Here is a 15957-nt window from a genome sequence, read left to right as displayed (position 1 = left end):
GCTGCCCAAAGAGGCTGACATTTTTATAGTCAACAAATAAAGCAGGGCCCCTCCCCGCCCCCCTTCATCAAAGGCCCTTTCTCAGGGCACATTTGTCATCTGCGCCCGGGAAGAGGAGGAAGAGCTGGTGGGAAATGTCCACAGGGGCCCGGCTGATGTCAGCACTTCACCTTTCGAGACAACGGAGAGCCCCCGGCCCCAGGGGTGGGACCTCGGGGAGTTGGGCCGCCAGCGCAACAGGTGCCAGGGTCCCCCGGGGCAGAGCGGAAGGGGCACCCGAGCCCCAAAGACAACAGACACACCTCCCCCGCTCCCCCCGCCCCCCTCAGCGGCCTCCTGTGGCGAATCTTTGGCTGTTTGCCACAGCTCGGTGCCCCTCATTCACGGGCTGGGAACCCAAGGCCCAAGGCCAGGAACGACTTTCCAAGGTAAACAGTGAGACGACAGGAAGGTCAGCACAGCTCCTCAGTTTCAAGGCGGGGCGGGGCGGGGCGGGGGGTCCGCTCTCCCGGGGCTGGAAACTGGAGGTGATCACCTGGCAGCCAGCTGGCCCTGCCCTCCTGGACTCTGCCTCCGTGACCCGAAGCCTGGCCTTCGTGCTGCTGTCTTAATACTTGGCTCAGGTCTCTCTTCCCGGAGCCCCTCCCTCCCTCCCCGAACCTTCTGGGACGGGCGCTCACCCTTCATGCCTCGCTCACTTACCTCCCTCCCGGCACCTACCCCTGCACCTTCGGGAAGCATTGCTTCCCTCCCAGTGCACCCCAAGGCACAGGCTGCTTCTGGTCCTTTCCCCAGAAAGGTGGGTTGTCCCCTGGGTGCCTGTCCTTCAGCCCCTCCAGGCCAGGAGCTCCATTAAAAGCAGGACCTGTGCCTGATCCCCTCCTGTCGCCCCAAAGAGCCTACAAAAGTGCCCGGCATTGGGCGAGTGCTCAGTCGGGGCCCGTGGGATGAAATCAGAAGAATTAAGATTTGCAAGGAAGGAATCTGAGAAGGGAATTCCGCTGCATCTGGAGCGCAGCAGGCAGGTGACGGCGTTGCAGGCAGGCCCACCTCGGGAGGGGGGCGTACATCCTTGGTTGCTTGACTTGCCGCGTCTCATTCACCTCTCCACCGCCTTTCCGGGTCAGGCCCCGTTGGCTGCCGGGAAACGCTGCAGGCTCGGTGCTCCGCCGGAAGCTTCCGGAACTCGCCGGGGCGTGTGGCCAGGGGAAGCCAAGGGGCCTCTCCACTTGCACCCTGGTCTGCGGGCCATGCGGCTTTGGACTCAAGGCAGTCGAGGGCAGCTCTTCTCCGGACGGGTCCCAAGCAGGACTGCGGAGAAGGTGGGGGAGCCCGTCCCTGCGGTCACCAGGGCTCCCCACCCTGTGGAGACCGGCCGCTGCGGCTGGGTATGTGCCTGGAGCTAGTTCAGGGCGGAGCTGGCACTGCTCCTTTCCGACATGGACACGCAAGGGGTCCATTTCAGCCCGAGGACCCTCTTGTCTCCCGAGTAGGCAGTTCTGTGCCCTGAGGCCAACCAGGGACCAGTAGGCAGGCATCGGGGCCACCCTGCACACGAGGTCTCTGCACCTGTCTCCCAGGCAACTGCCCCAAGTGCCACCATCTCTCAGGCAGCGGGAAGCGAAGAGAGGGCATGCCCGGTCGGTCGCAGCTGGGCTTTAGGAAAAGGCCCAGGGGTGTTTTTGTTCCCATCTGTCAGCTGGAACTTTGACACCTGGCCACGCCTACCGCAAAGGCACATGGGAAATGTAGTTTCAGGTACAGCAGCCGAGTGCCTGGCTTTGACTCAGCAAGGCTAATTATTCAAGTGAAAAAGGGAGTGTGGGGATCCTCGCTCACTATCCGGCTCTACCCAGCGCCTGGGGCTCCCGGACCCCCAGCCGGCTGGACCTGAGGGCCTTTCCTCTCCACTCAGCACCCACCTTCCAGCTGGGAGTGACCTTGGGTAAAACACGTCTCTCTCTCCAGGGCTCCCCTTTCCTCATCTGTGAAGGAAGAGATTTAGACCAGTGATCCCTGGGGTTCCTTCCAACACTGCCATCTGACAGCTGTGGTTATGGGCAAGGTATTTAACCTCTCTGGGTTTCAATTTCCTCATCTAGAAGAGAGATAAAAATAGTTCTTACCTCAGAAGGTTGTTGTGAAATCATCTAGGGTTATGCCTGACATATAAGAAATAATCAATAAATGTTTGCTATAATCAAAGTAACCCGAGCCTTGCCAGTCGTTCCCTAGGAAGAATCAGGTGAACGGCATTCATGCCAGGACAAGCGCCATCATTATCTTCCCTCTTGGCCTCTCCGAGGTTGAGGCTGCTGCCTGGAACACTGTGTGTGCACAAAAGCGAATTCTAGGTCCTGTGGCTGGCCAGTAAGGGAGGTGTTTGGGGACAGGCAGCGGGCCATGGGGCCGCCTTACACGAGACCGCTTTCCAGGCCTCTGGAAGTTCCAGAAGGAGCCACGAAGCAGGTCTCTCTAGCCAGATTTCCCCTGCGGGCTGGCTGGACCCTTGCGAGTGAGCCGGGGTGGCCGGCACACGTGGGGACCACACAAGGCCAGCACCCCTGGAGGCCTCCAAGTCCGCTCTGGGGGAGGTGGCCTCAGGCTCCAGGCTCCAGGGCGACTTCCCCCTTAGCAACTAATGGACCTAGGAGAGCTCAGGCACCTGTTTCCACTCTTGCAGACCAATGGCCAGCATCACCTTGGTGACCGAATGGAGAGGGCAGAGGGGTAGGGAGGGCCAGGGGCAGCGCCATCTGCCTAGTTAGCCCAGAGAGGTGCCCAGTGCCGAGCTCAGGCAGGCCTGGGGGAGGGGAGGGAATGACCAGAGCTGTCCTCAGGGGACCTCATGGAGCTGTGTGCCGTGCACATAGACGAGGCTGAGGCACGGCAGCCTGAGACCTGGATTTCCAGTGTTCTGGCTCATGGCCGTACAGTGTCATCTGGTTTTTCAGCCGGAAAGTCGGATGAGTCTGATGCGGAAGCGGTATGTAATCTGAGGGGACTGGGAAGGCCCACATGTGCCACCTGTCTACCCTCTGGCCTGTCACGGACCCTGAAATGCCAGGATCAGGATGAAGCCAGGCCGCCTTCCCACCTTCCTCTTGCCTACCCAATCTGTTATTGCAGCCGTTTTATACACGAGGAGCCTGAGACTCAGGAAGGGGAAGGGACTTCCAAAGGTCACACAACTTGGAAACCGGGTCCTGAGCCTCCGGGCGTGGGGCTTGTCTCTCCATCCTGCAAGCGTGTCCAGCGAGGATCCATTCCTCAAACCAGTCCTCGATGCCACCGTCCTCCAGCCGCCACAGCTCTGGGCACGGATCACTGAAGAATGATAGCTCATAATGATTAAATATTTAACTTTTTCTGTCCCTGATCTCAGAGGATCGAATGCGGCCCTTGGGCCAGGTAGCAGCAAAGCAGGGACCCCGCCCCGTGGGACTCAAAACAGCTGGGTGGTAGTGCCTACAGAGCGCTCAGTGACGTGCTGGTGGTACCCTCCCTGGCACCCTTGGGTAAAGAGCAATAATAATGATAAGCCCATTATACAGGAAGAAAGCGTGTGGCCTCTCCCTTCGTCCCTTCTGGGTCTGCCCTCGGCCTCCAGGTTCAGCCAGGGCCGTCCGTGGCTGTGTGGGAAGATGAGGATTGTCGCAACAGGAATCCGGAGGAGAGAACATCGCAGCGCAGGCTCGTGGAGCCCCTTCCAGAGGCAAAGGCGCTGAAAGCCTTCTCTCTGCATTTACAAAACCAAGCAGTCTTGAGAGGATAAAAAGCTTTTCTTGCAAATCCAAATTCGATCGCGTTCGCTTCTTTGACAAGTATTTCCAGAGAAGCCACGCTGGGGCGCAGAAGCCATGGTAGATACTGAAGTTGTTTCCCGTGTCCGGTGGAAAAGGAGGCCAGAGCGAGAGTGAGTCAGGGCCCAGGAGGGGTTGGGACCACCCTGCCTTGTGGGTTCGGGGAGGGGCAGGTAAAGTTGAGGTGGGGGGGCATGGAAGGTAGAGGTCGGGTCCAGGGGTCCCCGGGGAGAAGGGGCATCAGTGTGGGGAGTGAGCCCCGCTCGAGCACCCACAGGCTCCCTGTGGTTGGTGCTGCCCATGGAGCAGGTGTGCACACCATCTGCACCAGATGTGGTGCAGCCCTGCGCTGTCTGCTGAGTCCTGGACCACAGCATGAGAGGTCCCCATCTGCACCACTAGGCTCTGGGCCCAAGTGGCAACCTCCTGTCTTGTGACCCAGGTCGCCATGGCAAAGTCCTAATCTTCCTGAGCCCCAGGCCTCTCATCTTGTGAAATGCGGCTGGGATTCTGCTTTGCCTGGAATGTCCTGGGCCCTCTTCTGCACTTATTCCTCGGAACAGGTTACTGGAAGTCCTGGGTCAAGGGCCTCAGTGCTGTTAAGATTGGCGTCACATATGGCCCATCAGTTTTCCAGAGAGGTTGCACCGACTGAAAAGTCCTCCAGCAGTGGGCAAAAGCCTTCCTCTCCCGCCCCCCCGCCCCCCCCCCCGTCCTCTTTGATAAGGAGAGGTGGCACTTCCAGATTGTTTCCCACTTGGTGGGTAAAAATAAAACATCTCACTGGGGAGACTAAGGAGGATGTGCTGGTTCAAGTGCAGGCTCTGGGGGTAGACTGCTGGGCACGTCTCAGCCTATTTTTTCATCTGTAGGATGGGGTTACATCATGGAATTGTTGCAAGGCTTAAAAATGATAATGCAAGCTATGCAGAACATGGTACATGTTTAATAAATGTATTGTTTCCACATCTTTGGCTAATGGTAAAGTTGAATTTTCTTTCGTATTTCTTGTCTTTCTTTTCCCACAAATAATGTGATTGTCTTCTGCCCACCTTTCTATTAGAATACAGGGGGGCTTTTTCTTACTGATCTTTTTAATGTCTTTATCTGTTAATTATATTAGCACTGGATCTTCTAAATTTTTTAATGTTTATTTATTTTTGAGAGAGAGAGACAGAGTGTGAGGGGGGAGGAGCAGAGAAAGAGGGAGACACAGAATCTGAAGCGGGCTCCAGGCTCTGAGCTGTCAGCACAGAGCCCGACATGGGGCTGGACCTCATGAACCGTGAGATCAGGACCTGAGCCGAAGTCGAACTATTAACCAACAGCACCACCCAGGCGCCCCTGGATCTTCTAATTTTTAATATTAGATTGCATTAGAGGCACTTGGGAGTTTTTCAAACTCTCAGAGTGAGGTCTGGGGATTAGAACTGTTAGCACTCCCATCCCCCTCGGTGGCCAGGGTTCAGACATGGTGGTCATTTTAGTATCAGCACTTGCTTGCTGACTTTGTTCTTCAGGTTCTGTGGTTCAAGTGTTTACGTGTGCAGCCAGGTTTATCTCTCTTTTCCTTTATGGTTTCTTCAGTATCCTTTATGCCTAAAAAGCTCTCTCCCACTCAGAGAGTCACATATTTCTTCTGGTTTCCTGTGATGGCCTCCTCTCTCACTTCCTGTGTGATCTTAACAGGTCCCTGAACCCTGGCTGAGCTTCTGGTTCCCCAAAATGAGGGGGTTGGGCCCAGTCGAATCTTCCAAGTTCTTCTGAAGCACTTTGTGGAAATAGAGCTTCCCAGCCCGAGAAGTTTGGAAAATGCCCATTATGTCAAATGTCCTGAGAAACAGGTACAGTAAAGCCAAGTGACTCAGCAAGTCCAGTCCTGGGTATATGCCCCAAAGAACTGAAAACATATGTCCTCAGCAAACTTGTCTGCGGACGTTCATGGCAGTGTTGCTCGACACCCAAATGTCCCTGACGTGATGAGAGGACAAAGGACCCCACAATGGGTCATCCATCATAAGAAGGAATGAAGTCTTGATTCACTCTAGCATTCATTCATGCTAAATGACAGACACTGACCATGAAAGACCACACAACATCATTCCATTCACGAAATATGCAGATTATGCAAATCTGTAGAGGCGGAGAGCCAATTGATTAGTGGTTGCCTGGAGCAGAGGGGGGGTGGTGGGGAGTGAGGAATGATGGCTGACGGGGACAGGGCTTGGCTTGGGGTAATAAGGATAGTCTAAAATGAGACTTATTGATGGTGTACAACTCCATGAATCCACCCCAAGCCACTGAACCATACAGTTGAAAGGGATGAATTTATTGGCAGGTGAATAATGCTTCATAAAGCTGCTTAAAGGAAGGGAAGAAAAGGAAGATTAAGACTCCCCAGCTCTGTGCTTGTCTAAGCCCAGGACCTTGAGCAAAGGTTTTAAATCCATATTTTCAGGCTTTGGTTCTCTCATCGGCAAAACAGGGCCCCTAGCGCGACTTTGCATCGTGCATTTGAACATTGGCTCCTTATTGCCCCTCCAGGAAGAGGCTAACGCAACAGAAATCTGAGGCCTCACAAAGGTGACTTGCCGTGGTTCACGCAGCGCTAAGCCCTGGGGTCTGACTTTCTGTCGGGCCGGCCAGGGTCCCCGGTTGCAGAGAGGCGTGCAGCAATAAGGCCCAAGATGCGCTCTGGGGCTTGGAAGGCGCGGTGCAAATGTGATGTGTGTGCTAGCCAGGGACCATGGGAGAAGGGCGGTCTGGGGTAGTCACACCTATACCCACTTCCTCTGAGGCGACACCAGCATTTCTGTTTCTACCTGTGGCCCCTGATTCGCTAGTGCAACCACTCCAAGCTTTGTATTCCTTCCTGTTGTTAAAACGGGAGGCTGGCCCTTAGCTCACGGGGGCCGGTGGAAGCCAGTGAGGATAGCAGTCCCTTTACTGAGTGCCTCCGAGGTGGCCTGCACTCTACTAGCCTTGTTTAAGGCTCCCGCGGTCCTGTGAGTCACGTGGGGCTACTCCCCTTCCCAGAGGTCTGACTCTTTTCCACTTAACTCGATGCCAGGCATTAAAACACTCTTCAAATAGGTTATCAAAGGCTATGTAATATTCGGCGATCGGCATATACTTCCTTTAACGATTTCCCCAGTGTTTGACATTTCTTCCCATTTTATTTTATTTTTTAAATTTTATTACCTTTTTAAATGTTTTTTATTTATTTCTGAGAGAGAGAAAGAGACAGCATGAACAGGGGAGGGTGAGAGAGAGAGGGAGACACAGAATCTGAAACAGGCTCCAGGCTCTGAGCTGTCAGCACAGAGCCCGATATGGGGCTCGAACCCATGAACCATGAGATCATGACCTGAGCCGAAGTCGGATGCTTAACTGACTGAGCCACCCAGGTGCCCCTCTTCCCATTTGATTTTAGAGCCAAGCAGTGCTCTGATAGACAGACCTCCACATAAAATTGTGAACACCCTTCTGCTTATTTCCTTGAGGTGAATTCCTGAAAGTGGAATTACGACTAGGTAGGTGAAAGGGTGCAAGTGCATTTGCTGCTCTTCACATAGGTCGCTGAGCGGCTTTCTAGAAAAGAGAGGCTGAGACACCTCCACTCCCATGAGCAGGGCTGGTGATGCCCTGGGAGGCAGATAAGTAACCAGCCTGGGCCTCTGTTCTTTCTCTCGTCCATTTGGATGATCCCTTGAAAACTGACCTCACCCAAACCCACGGTAGTTAAAATGTACGTTACCTAGTAGCTGGAAATAGTCAATTCCGTGGGTCTTTTCTGTGGGGCTCTGGAAATCCTCAGGGCACCTTCCCACAGAACCCTAATTGGCAGGACAGACAATAAATCAAGAGGGTGTTATCATTACTGCTCATAGTCTGTCAGAAGCTTTGTGTTGAGATCTTGGGTGTCATTTGCTGCATGAAAATGCCAGTCCTGGTAAGAAACACAGGACTTTGAATCTGTCATCATCAAACCAGACCATCATAATTCCTAACATGTATTGAGTAGCCACTCAATAAATTATGTGCGTTGATTCATTTAAACCTGATCATAATCCTAGGAGGTAGACTTTATTATTATGCCCATTTTAACAGTGGGATGAGGAAAGGAAGGCACAGAAAGGTTGGGTAGCTTGTCTAAGGTCACACAGTAAGCGGGTGGTGCATGGGGGAGCTGATTTAATTCCAGACAGTCTGACTTTATGGGCCCCACAGGCACCCAGCATGCTGTATGGCCAGGCTGCCCGCCAGTCTGGAATTAGCTGGAGGGTGTCGAGGCCTGAGCCTCTGTGAGTGGGGCAGTTTCTGGTAGATTCTTTTGAGGACAACACACATCAGGAACGGCGGAGGCAATCTACTGAGATGCTGGCGTTTATCAGGGGACTCAAGGTGTAGCAAGATGGAAAATGGTTTTCATCCACTGTCCTTTGTGTCAGTAAAGGGGGACATCCCTTGGAGCTCTTCCCCTGAATGTGGCCACCAGGCTCTCCCCACTCCTGCCCAGCTGCGCAGGTTCTTGCCCCTGCTCTGTCCTGGGCCAGGCTGCAGGAGTGGGGCTTGGGGAGCACGCATGGGCGCACCTGGGGCGCTGGTGGCCTCTGGGCCGGGAGGAGGGCCTACGCTGGCCTGGCGCCCTCTCAGGCACCAGCTCAGAGAGATGGCGAATGGCCTGGAATGGTAAGTGATCAGATGCTCAGTAAAGCTCCTCTTTCTTTCCCGAGTCCCCAGGGGTCGGTCCACTCTGCACGTCCACTGCCGTGTCCCCAGGGTGAACAAAGAGATACGGCCGGAGGAAGGAAGAAGGGAAAGTCGGGCGACAGCGGTGGGAGGAAGTGAAGGGAGCCTCTGAATGTGGGGACAGAGTGACAGCAAGAAGATGGTGAGAGGCCAAGCCAGGTGAAGGGGGCATGTGAGCGGAGCAGGGGTACTGGTGAGGGTAGGGCTGGTGCAGAGAGAAGAGGATGGTGGGGCGCATGGGGGTACCCACCTGTGCAGGGACCACCGTGGGGTGCATCAGTCACCTGGGCGCTTGTTCGAATGGAGGGCTGGGCCCGCCCCCAGGGTTTCTGATTCTGTAGGTCTGGGCAGAGGCCTGAGGCTCCGCATCGCTGACCATTCCTCCCGACACCTGCGAAGCCTTGGCCTTGGCCCCCCTGGATGCTTTGGGATAGGCTGGCCCTTCACCCCAGGTGGAGCCCAGGGCCCCGGAGCATCCCAGCGGGGGTGGGGGCAGGGTTCCGTGCCGCAGCTTGATGGGGGCGGAGGAGGCGTGAGGCTGTCTGCAGATTCCTGCCCTTGTTCTTTCCAGAAGTGCCGTCTTTGAGAGCTTGCAGCGCAAATGAGACCCCAGGAGTAGCCCAGAGCCAGGCCCCCAGGGAAGCGCCGCCCGATGAGGCTGACTCATTGAAACCAAGGTGGGCTTTTGTGCCCGTCCCCACCAGCCTGTTCACCACTGCGATGCCAGAGGTGGGTCAGGGTGAGGGCAGTGCCGGGAGGAGAGGCTTCAGAATGGGAGACTCCTCCCATAAGCAATCCCTGGGAGATGGTGGACACAGTCATACCCACATTCACATGCTCTGGGATGAGAGAACCAAGTCAGATGCTGATCCCTGGAAGGGAACTCCCGAGACCGCTGCAACACCAGCTTGCACTCATCCCTGTGGGGAGACGGGAAGGCGCATCCTCACGCTGGAGATGGTGGGAAGTTGGGCAGAAACCGGCAGCAGCGGCGCCCCTGCAGAATGGTTTCAAGTTCTGCCTCTGCAGCGTGTGCTCCTGTGCAAGAGTCCCGGGGTTCTTGCTCTTCAAGGGCCCAACCCCATACGCCCAGCCTGCCCCCCATCCAGCCCTCCTTGGATTCGGGGGTGGGGGGTGGGGACCGTGGATCCCATTAGGCCAGAGGTGTGCAAACTTAAGTGCATATCGGAATCACTTGGCCAGCTTGTTACAACAGATGGCTGGGCCCACACCCAGAGTCTCGGCTTCAGTAGGTTTGGGGTGGGGCCTCTGAGTGTGCATTTTTAATCAGTTCCGGGGTGAGTCGCACTTTGAGAACCACTGTATTAGGTTTGCCTTTGCCATGTCCTCCCCAAACGGAGCTAAGGCCTGGCACCATTCAGACCTCATGTCAACAGCACAGCTCTGGGAGCTTCTGCTGTCTGGTGACTGTCATGTGGACCCACTGTCACCGCAGTGTCTTGTTTCTGTCATGGTTCTTTCTATCACATGGGCCTTCCCTTCTGCTGTGACCCCACCCCCCCACCTCTGCATCCTTAGCCCTCTGCTCCCAGGAGCACCCAAGCCTGGGCTGAACTTCCAGGGTCCCTTGTCCCACGGAGAGAAAGGACACTCTCATTCTTTCGTCCTGTGCTGCTTTCTCAGGGCACGGTTCCATCAGCCTTTGGGGGCCTCTGCAGAGTCTCTCCGACGCCGTCTGCCACATTCACGCCAGGGTTGCCTCCCTCCTCCCAGGGCCCTTGTGTGACAGGGGCCACCGTCTGTGTCTCTGAAGCCCCGCCCCCGAGCACACCCATCTGCACCTCCCTGGCCTTGGGCTTTATCTCGCTTGGCTCTGTTTTGGCCAGGATCCCTTATCTGGGCTTTCCTCCAGCCCCACAAAGGGGGCGGTAAGGGAGGGGCGGAGGGTTCCGGAATGTATGGGTCCCGGTGGGAAAGACCTGCCTCCTACAAAGTACATAGGAAGCAATTATTTAACAAAGGGAATGGTAATAAAGGAGCTCAATAAATATTTGTCGAATAAGGGAGCACAAAAGCGACTTTCCATCATGCACACTCAAAACCGCCATGAAAAAGCACTTTGATTCCGAGAGCCTCGCAGGGGTGCATGCAAAGTGGGAAACGGGAGCCCCCCAAGGAGGGCATTTCTCTGACACAGCGATTTCCAGTGAGTTCCATGGCAGCAAGTGTCCCTAGGCTAGTAAGTGCCACACGCACCTAAGGGGACCGGGGGATAAGATGCTCGGCAGGCATGGATGTGGGTCACTGTCAGCGGTCCTTGTATTAAGGGACTATCTCTGCACCTGTCCCCCTCCTCCACCACTGGGGGGCCCTGCCCCTCCCCGCTGCATGGGCAGCTGCTGGGGCTGGACCCCAGCCCAGCCTGCTCTCACTGCGGCCTGGCTGCCCTCTGCTTCCCCACACCCATCTCAGTGCATCCCTGCCTCTGTCTGCCTCTTGTCTTCTCAGCCAGCTCCCATCTGTGGTTCTTAGCAGGCGGCCTTCAAGCGTCCAGAATGAAAGGGGCACTGGGTAGAGGTCGATGCCGCTGGGGTGAAGGGGATGGTCCCCCCACGTGCACTGGGTTGGACTTCCCAGGTCCTTGCTGAGGAGACACAGACAACCCATTACCCAGACATGGGCAGGCACCCTAGCTGTCCTCCCCAGCAGCGCTGGCCATGAGGACCGCGTTCGTCTAACAGTAACCACACTTCCTGCTGCCCTGGCTGTCACCTCAGGCAGACCTGACTTATCACCCTTCCAGTCTGGGTGGCCCTCGTTGCTTCATCTTTGTGGCCTCCCCGAGCAGACTGTCAGCCCCGGGCCACCCCCATGCTCTGCCATTCCTCTCACCAGGCCTGCTGCTTTGCACCGCAGGGGCCTTTGTAGGGGCTGCTCCCTCCTTCCAGAAGAATCCTCCTGGTCCTCTCTGCTTATTGCCACCCACTGTTCCCTCAGATCTCCCAAGCAGATCAAACCTTTTTATGAGCACCACGTCCTTCTTCTGGGGAGCATTCGCCATTGCTGAATTTCGCTTGGGTTGTGCTGTCGCCCAGTTAACGTCTTCTTCCCTGATTTGGCTGCAAAGCTTCATGACAACTGGGTTGGCAGCCCTGACCCCCAGTATCCCCAGTGCCAAGCACTGAGCAAGGTTCTGTAGACATTTGTTGGATGGATGGATGGATGGATGGATGGATGGATGGATGGGTGGGTGGGTTGCACCCTTTGCATGTTTGTCAGCCCTGGGGCTGAAAGGCATGTCCTTTGAGGGCCCCCAAGCTGCTATTACAAAAGCATTATAGGCTGGTGGCTTACACAACAACACTTGCTCTCTCACAGCCCTACAGGCTGGGGAGTCCAAGATCCAGGTGCCGGGAGTTTCTGTGCTTCCTGAGATCCCCTTCCCGGTTCATAGGCAGCTGTCTTCTCGGGATGTCTCACACGGGGTTGGAAGGGGCGAGGGCCCTCTCTCTCTCTCATTTACAAGGACACTGATCCCCTCCTCCACCCCCACCACCTAATCTCCTCCCAGAGGCCCCACCTCCAAATACTGGCACACTGGGGATCAGGATCGAATGCGTGAACTCTAGGGGGACACAAACGCTAGTCTGCAGCACTCTTACCCCACCATCCAGGGCACCCCACCCCCCACCCCCCGCCCAGTAATTCGGCCCTCACACAGGTACTCGGACGACTCATGTGAGCAGACACGGGGTGGTACGCCTGTTGGAAGTACCACCGGCTGCACAGACGTCAGAGGCCCTGCAGCTGCACTACAGCCACAGGCTCGGTGGTGCTCAGGCTGAACGTCAGGTGTCCCGGACTCCTCTTTGTTTGGGGCTCCCGTCTGCCCTTGGCTCAGACCCTCTGCGGGTGCCACCGTCCTGTCCTTGGGCTGACCCCACTTCCGCCCAGGCCCTGCCAAGCTCACTGGCCTGAGCCGTCCCGTGGCTCCTGGCCGTCCTGCCCGCCGCACCCCTTCAGTGATGACTTTCCTCCCAGTGTCCCCCTCCTCCCTTTGCTCCCAGGTGGTGCTGACCTGGGAGCAGGGAGACACGATTTGCGCCTCGGCTCTGCCCCCGGCTGTGGGCAGGGACTCCAGGGCACCCTGGGACGCTGCTCCCTGTCGGTGAAACATGACCCCGTCTCCCCGCAGGCTGCAGCCAAGATACAGTCAGGACGTCTGTGAAGCGCTGGCTCGAGGCCTGGAAATGTGGGGTTCACTCCCCTCTGACAGCCTCCTCCTCCTCTCAGCTCTGTCCGCAAGCCTCCCAGGCTGTGTCACCTAACCCCAGTGACGCACACAGATAAGGCACGTAAGGCCTGTCCACCTCATTTAATCTCCTCTGAGTTGCTCCCTGGGCTTTTTCTGCCCTCCGCCCCTGCTCCTGAGGACAGAGGAGGCGGGCAGGCCGCTAGCCCGCTGGCCTGGAGCCTGTGGTGTCAGGTAGGTGCGGGCAGGGCCAGGTGTGGGACTGCTCACGCCTAGCGAGTCATCGACCGCGGGCTTTGCCTTACGCACCCCCACCTACACCTCGCCCTGGAGCACATGAGCCCCAGAGACAGGCTTGTCCCAGCCAAAACCATGGGGAGCTTCTCCGGGCCGCTCCAGCAGCCCGGGGGACAGACGGATGCTGACGGCGCGGGCCACACCGGTGCTGTGGCTGCGGACGTCCGCGGGAAGACGGGCGCCTGGCCGCACCCAGAACACGGGATGCGGGCGCACACGCGGGCGCCCACGCACACACACAGCTCTGCGTCCCTGCGTCCCCTCTGCCCTCTCCACCGTGGCCGCTGTGCAGCCCCTTGAGCCCCCCACAATCCTGCCGGCCCCTCCCGTGCCTCCCGCTGTCTGTCTGCGATGCTCTTTTATGATGTTGGATTTATAGTCTGATTCATGCAAGTAAGAGTCACCGCTTTTAAGTAAGTGTACAGCTCAGCCGGTTGGGACACACGCGTCCGATTGCGTAACCCCCATGACGGTCAAGAGTTAGAACATCTCCACCACCCCAGGGAGGTCCCTCAGTTCTGCACGGGGTGGCTCCTCGCCCCCTGAAGTCTCATGTCCCACTCCACTGGCACTTACTCCCTGCTGAATCCCCAGCCCGCCCTCCCCCGAAACCAAACATCATATGCATATACACCTGTGTATGCACCTTATATGCGTTAAAGGTATGCTTTACATCCAGTACGTGAACAAAACAGACCGCTTCGCTCACTGTTGTATCCCTTGGGCTCAGTTATCGGAGCTCAGAATTCTGAGTCTGAGAGGAAAGTAAAAGAGGTGTGGGCCCTGGGGCTGTGAACATTGCGGGGGGGTCCTCCCGCAGTCAGAGGGCAGGTGACAGACAGGGATGTAGCAGGTGGAGAAGGGAGGCAAGGACATTTGGGGGGAGTGATGAGGAGCGGCTAGAGAGGCAAGCAAAGGGCATCATGTCTGCCGGGCTGGGAGCTCTGGGGCGTTTGACCCCCTGCCTCCTTCCCCAAAGCCTCCCCCTCCTGAGGAAGGAGCCTTAAACAGAGCAGGGCTGGAAGGGCGCCAGCCCCTAGAGGAGGGATGTTGGACACGAGGTGGCAGGTGACAGTGGCTGGGAGGGAGCCTGGGGCCGTGGGTCAGGGAGGCGAGACCCGAGGGAGGGCTCGGTTTCCCCTCCAGGGCGTCTCTTCTGGCAGCTCCCGGCCTACAAGTGCCAACTCTCAGCACTGGCCACGCTCTGCTTTTTCATTCTTTATACTTCAAACGTCCTCCACCTGCCGAGATGCCTTTCTCATGGCAGGACACCAGGGGGTGACTCGTGAGCCCCTCTGGAAACTTCTTTCTGACTCCCTCTCCCCGAAGCTGTGTGATGTTTGGGGCTTTGTCTTGATGTCTATCTTAGATGCCCAGCCTCATAGAGGGCTGGGGCTGGGGGTTTAGATTTGCTTTGCCAGGAACGGGGCGGGCATGAAGGATTAGCCAAAAGCCGACACGGCTGTAGCTGAGCTTTCACTGAGCGCCAAACTCTGTGACAGGAGCTGGGGAGGTGGAGATGGATCAGACATACTCCCTACCCTGAGCAGAAAGGGGGGAGATGACGTAGCCAATAAACCACAACGCGGAGGTCTACACAGACACAAAGTGCACTGTGGGACACCACAGGAATGTATGGTTGACTGTGGGAGGGCGTGTTCAGGGAAAGGCTCCCGGAGGGGGTGACATTCAAGTGGGGTGTTGGAGGATGAATAGGAGTTCACTCAAGGTATATAGTAGGGAAGGTAGGCAGCATTCTCGCAGAAGGAAGAGCTGTTTCCGCAGGGCCTGGAACGCCTGAAGGCACACTGTGGGTACAGAGCTATGATCATTGATGAGGTCTTGCTGGGTTGCTTGGGTGACCTGGAAGCAAGGCATTAGTCTTGGAGAACAGTGTGGGCAACTCTCTGATTGCTTTGCAGCCTCATACTAGTCTGATTGGCATTCACAGGCATTCATGCCATCCTTCCCCATGACCTCTTCTCCTTCCCTCTAACTCCCTCGCCTCGCACTGTGCTTGCCCCTTCTAAGATAGTCTAGGACTGGGCTCAAGGCCCTGCAGGACTTCCCCAGCTGCATGGCGGGCTCCAGAGCTGTGCCAGCAGCTCACGGAGAGGCGAGGTGCAGGGCAGGGACCTCAGGAGGCAGTCGATGCCCAAGGGATGAGAGGGCGTCTCTCTGTGGCGGCAGGACCATGCTGTGTCGCCCGACATAGGGAAGGAAGGACCACCCCCTAATCACCAAGTGGGGCTCAGAGCAGGACCTCACTTTGGAGGGCACCTGGGGTACCAGCAGGTAGCTGGTCAGAACCAGGAATAAGAGCCGGGCAGAGAAGACGGAGCTATGCCCGGGGGGTAAGGGCAAAGGCACCAGTTAGGGGTGCCTGCCCCGGGCAGCAGCATGGGGGCTCCGAGAGTAGGAAGGAAAAGGAGCTTAATCTCTTGGGAAGGAGGTGTTTCCCACCGGACTCTACAGCGTGTCAAGGCCTCGGCCAGGGTGACAAGTTTCATACCCATCCCTAGTCTTATGTGGGCTTCCCACGTGCCAGCCACTCTGCTGTGTGTTTTGAAAACACTGCCTCACCTCATCTTCATACCGGCCCTGCGTGGGAGGTGCGGGTGGGATCCCTTCTTTGAGATAGGAAACCAGGGCGCCGGGCCGAGACCGAGAAACCGTAAGAGGTGGCGTGGCTGGGAGCTGTGCCCCCGATCACTGCACGGGGCCACCTCACCCCCAGGGCATAAGGCGAAAAACCAAAGCTCTACCTACACTGCCTGCCTGGCCCTCTGGCCCCCACCCCCGGCTTTCCCTATGGTGTTTGCTGGTTGGGACTGGGCTGGGCTGGCTCAGGTAGTGGCTGGGAGAACAGGGCCGCTGGGAGCTAAGCCATCC

This window comes from Hyaena hyaena, unplaced genomic scaffold, assembly GCF_003009895.1.
Source record: "Hyaena hyaena isolate Hyena2069 unplaced genomic scaffold, ASM300989v1 scaffold_217, whole genome shotgun sequence".
In the NCBI taxonomy this organism is placed as follows: Eukaryota; Metazoa; Chordata; class Mammalia; order Carnivora; family Hyaenidae; genus Hyaena; species Hyaena hyaena.
Note: the sequence above shows the minus strand (reverse complement) of the source record.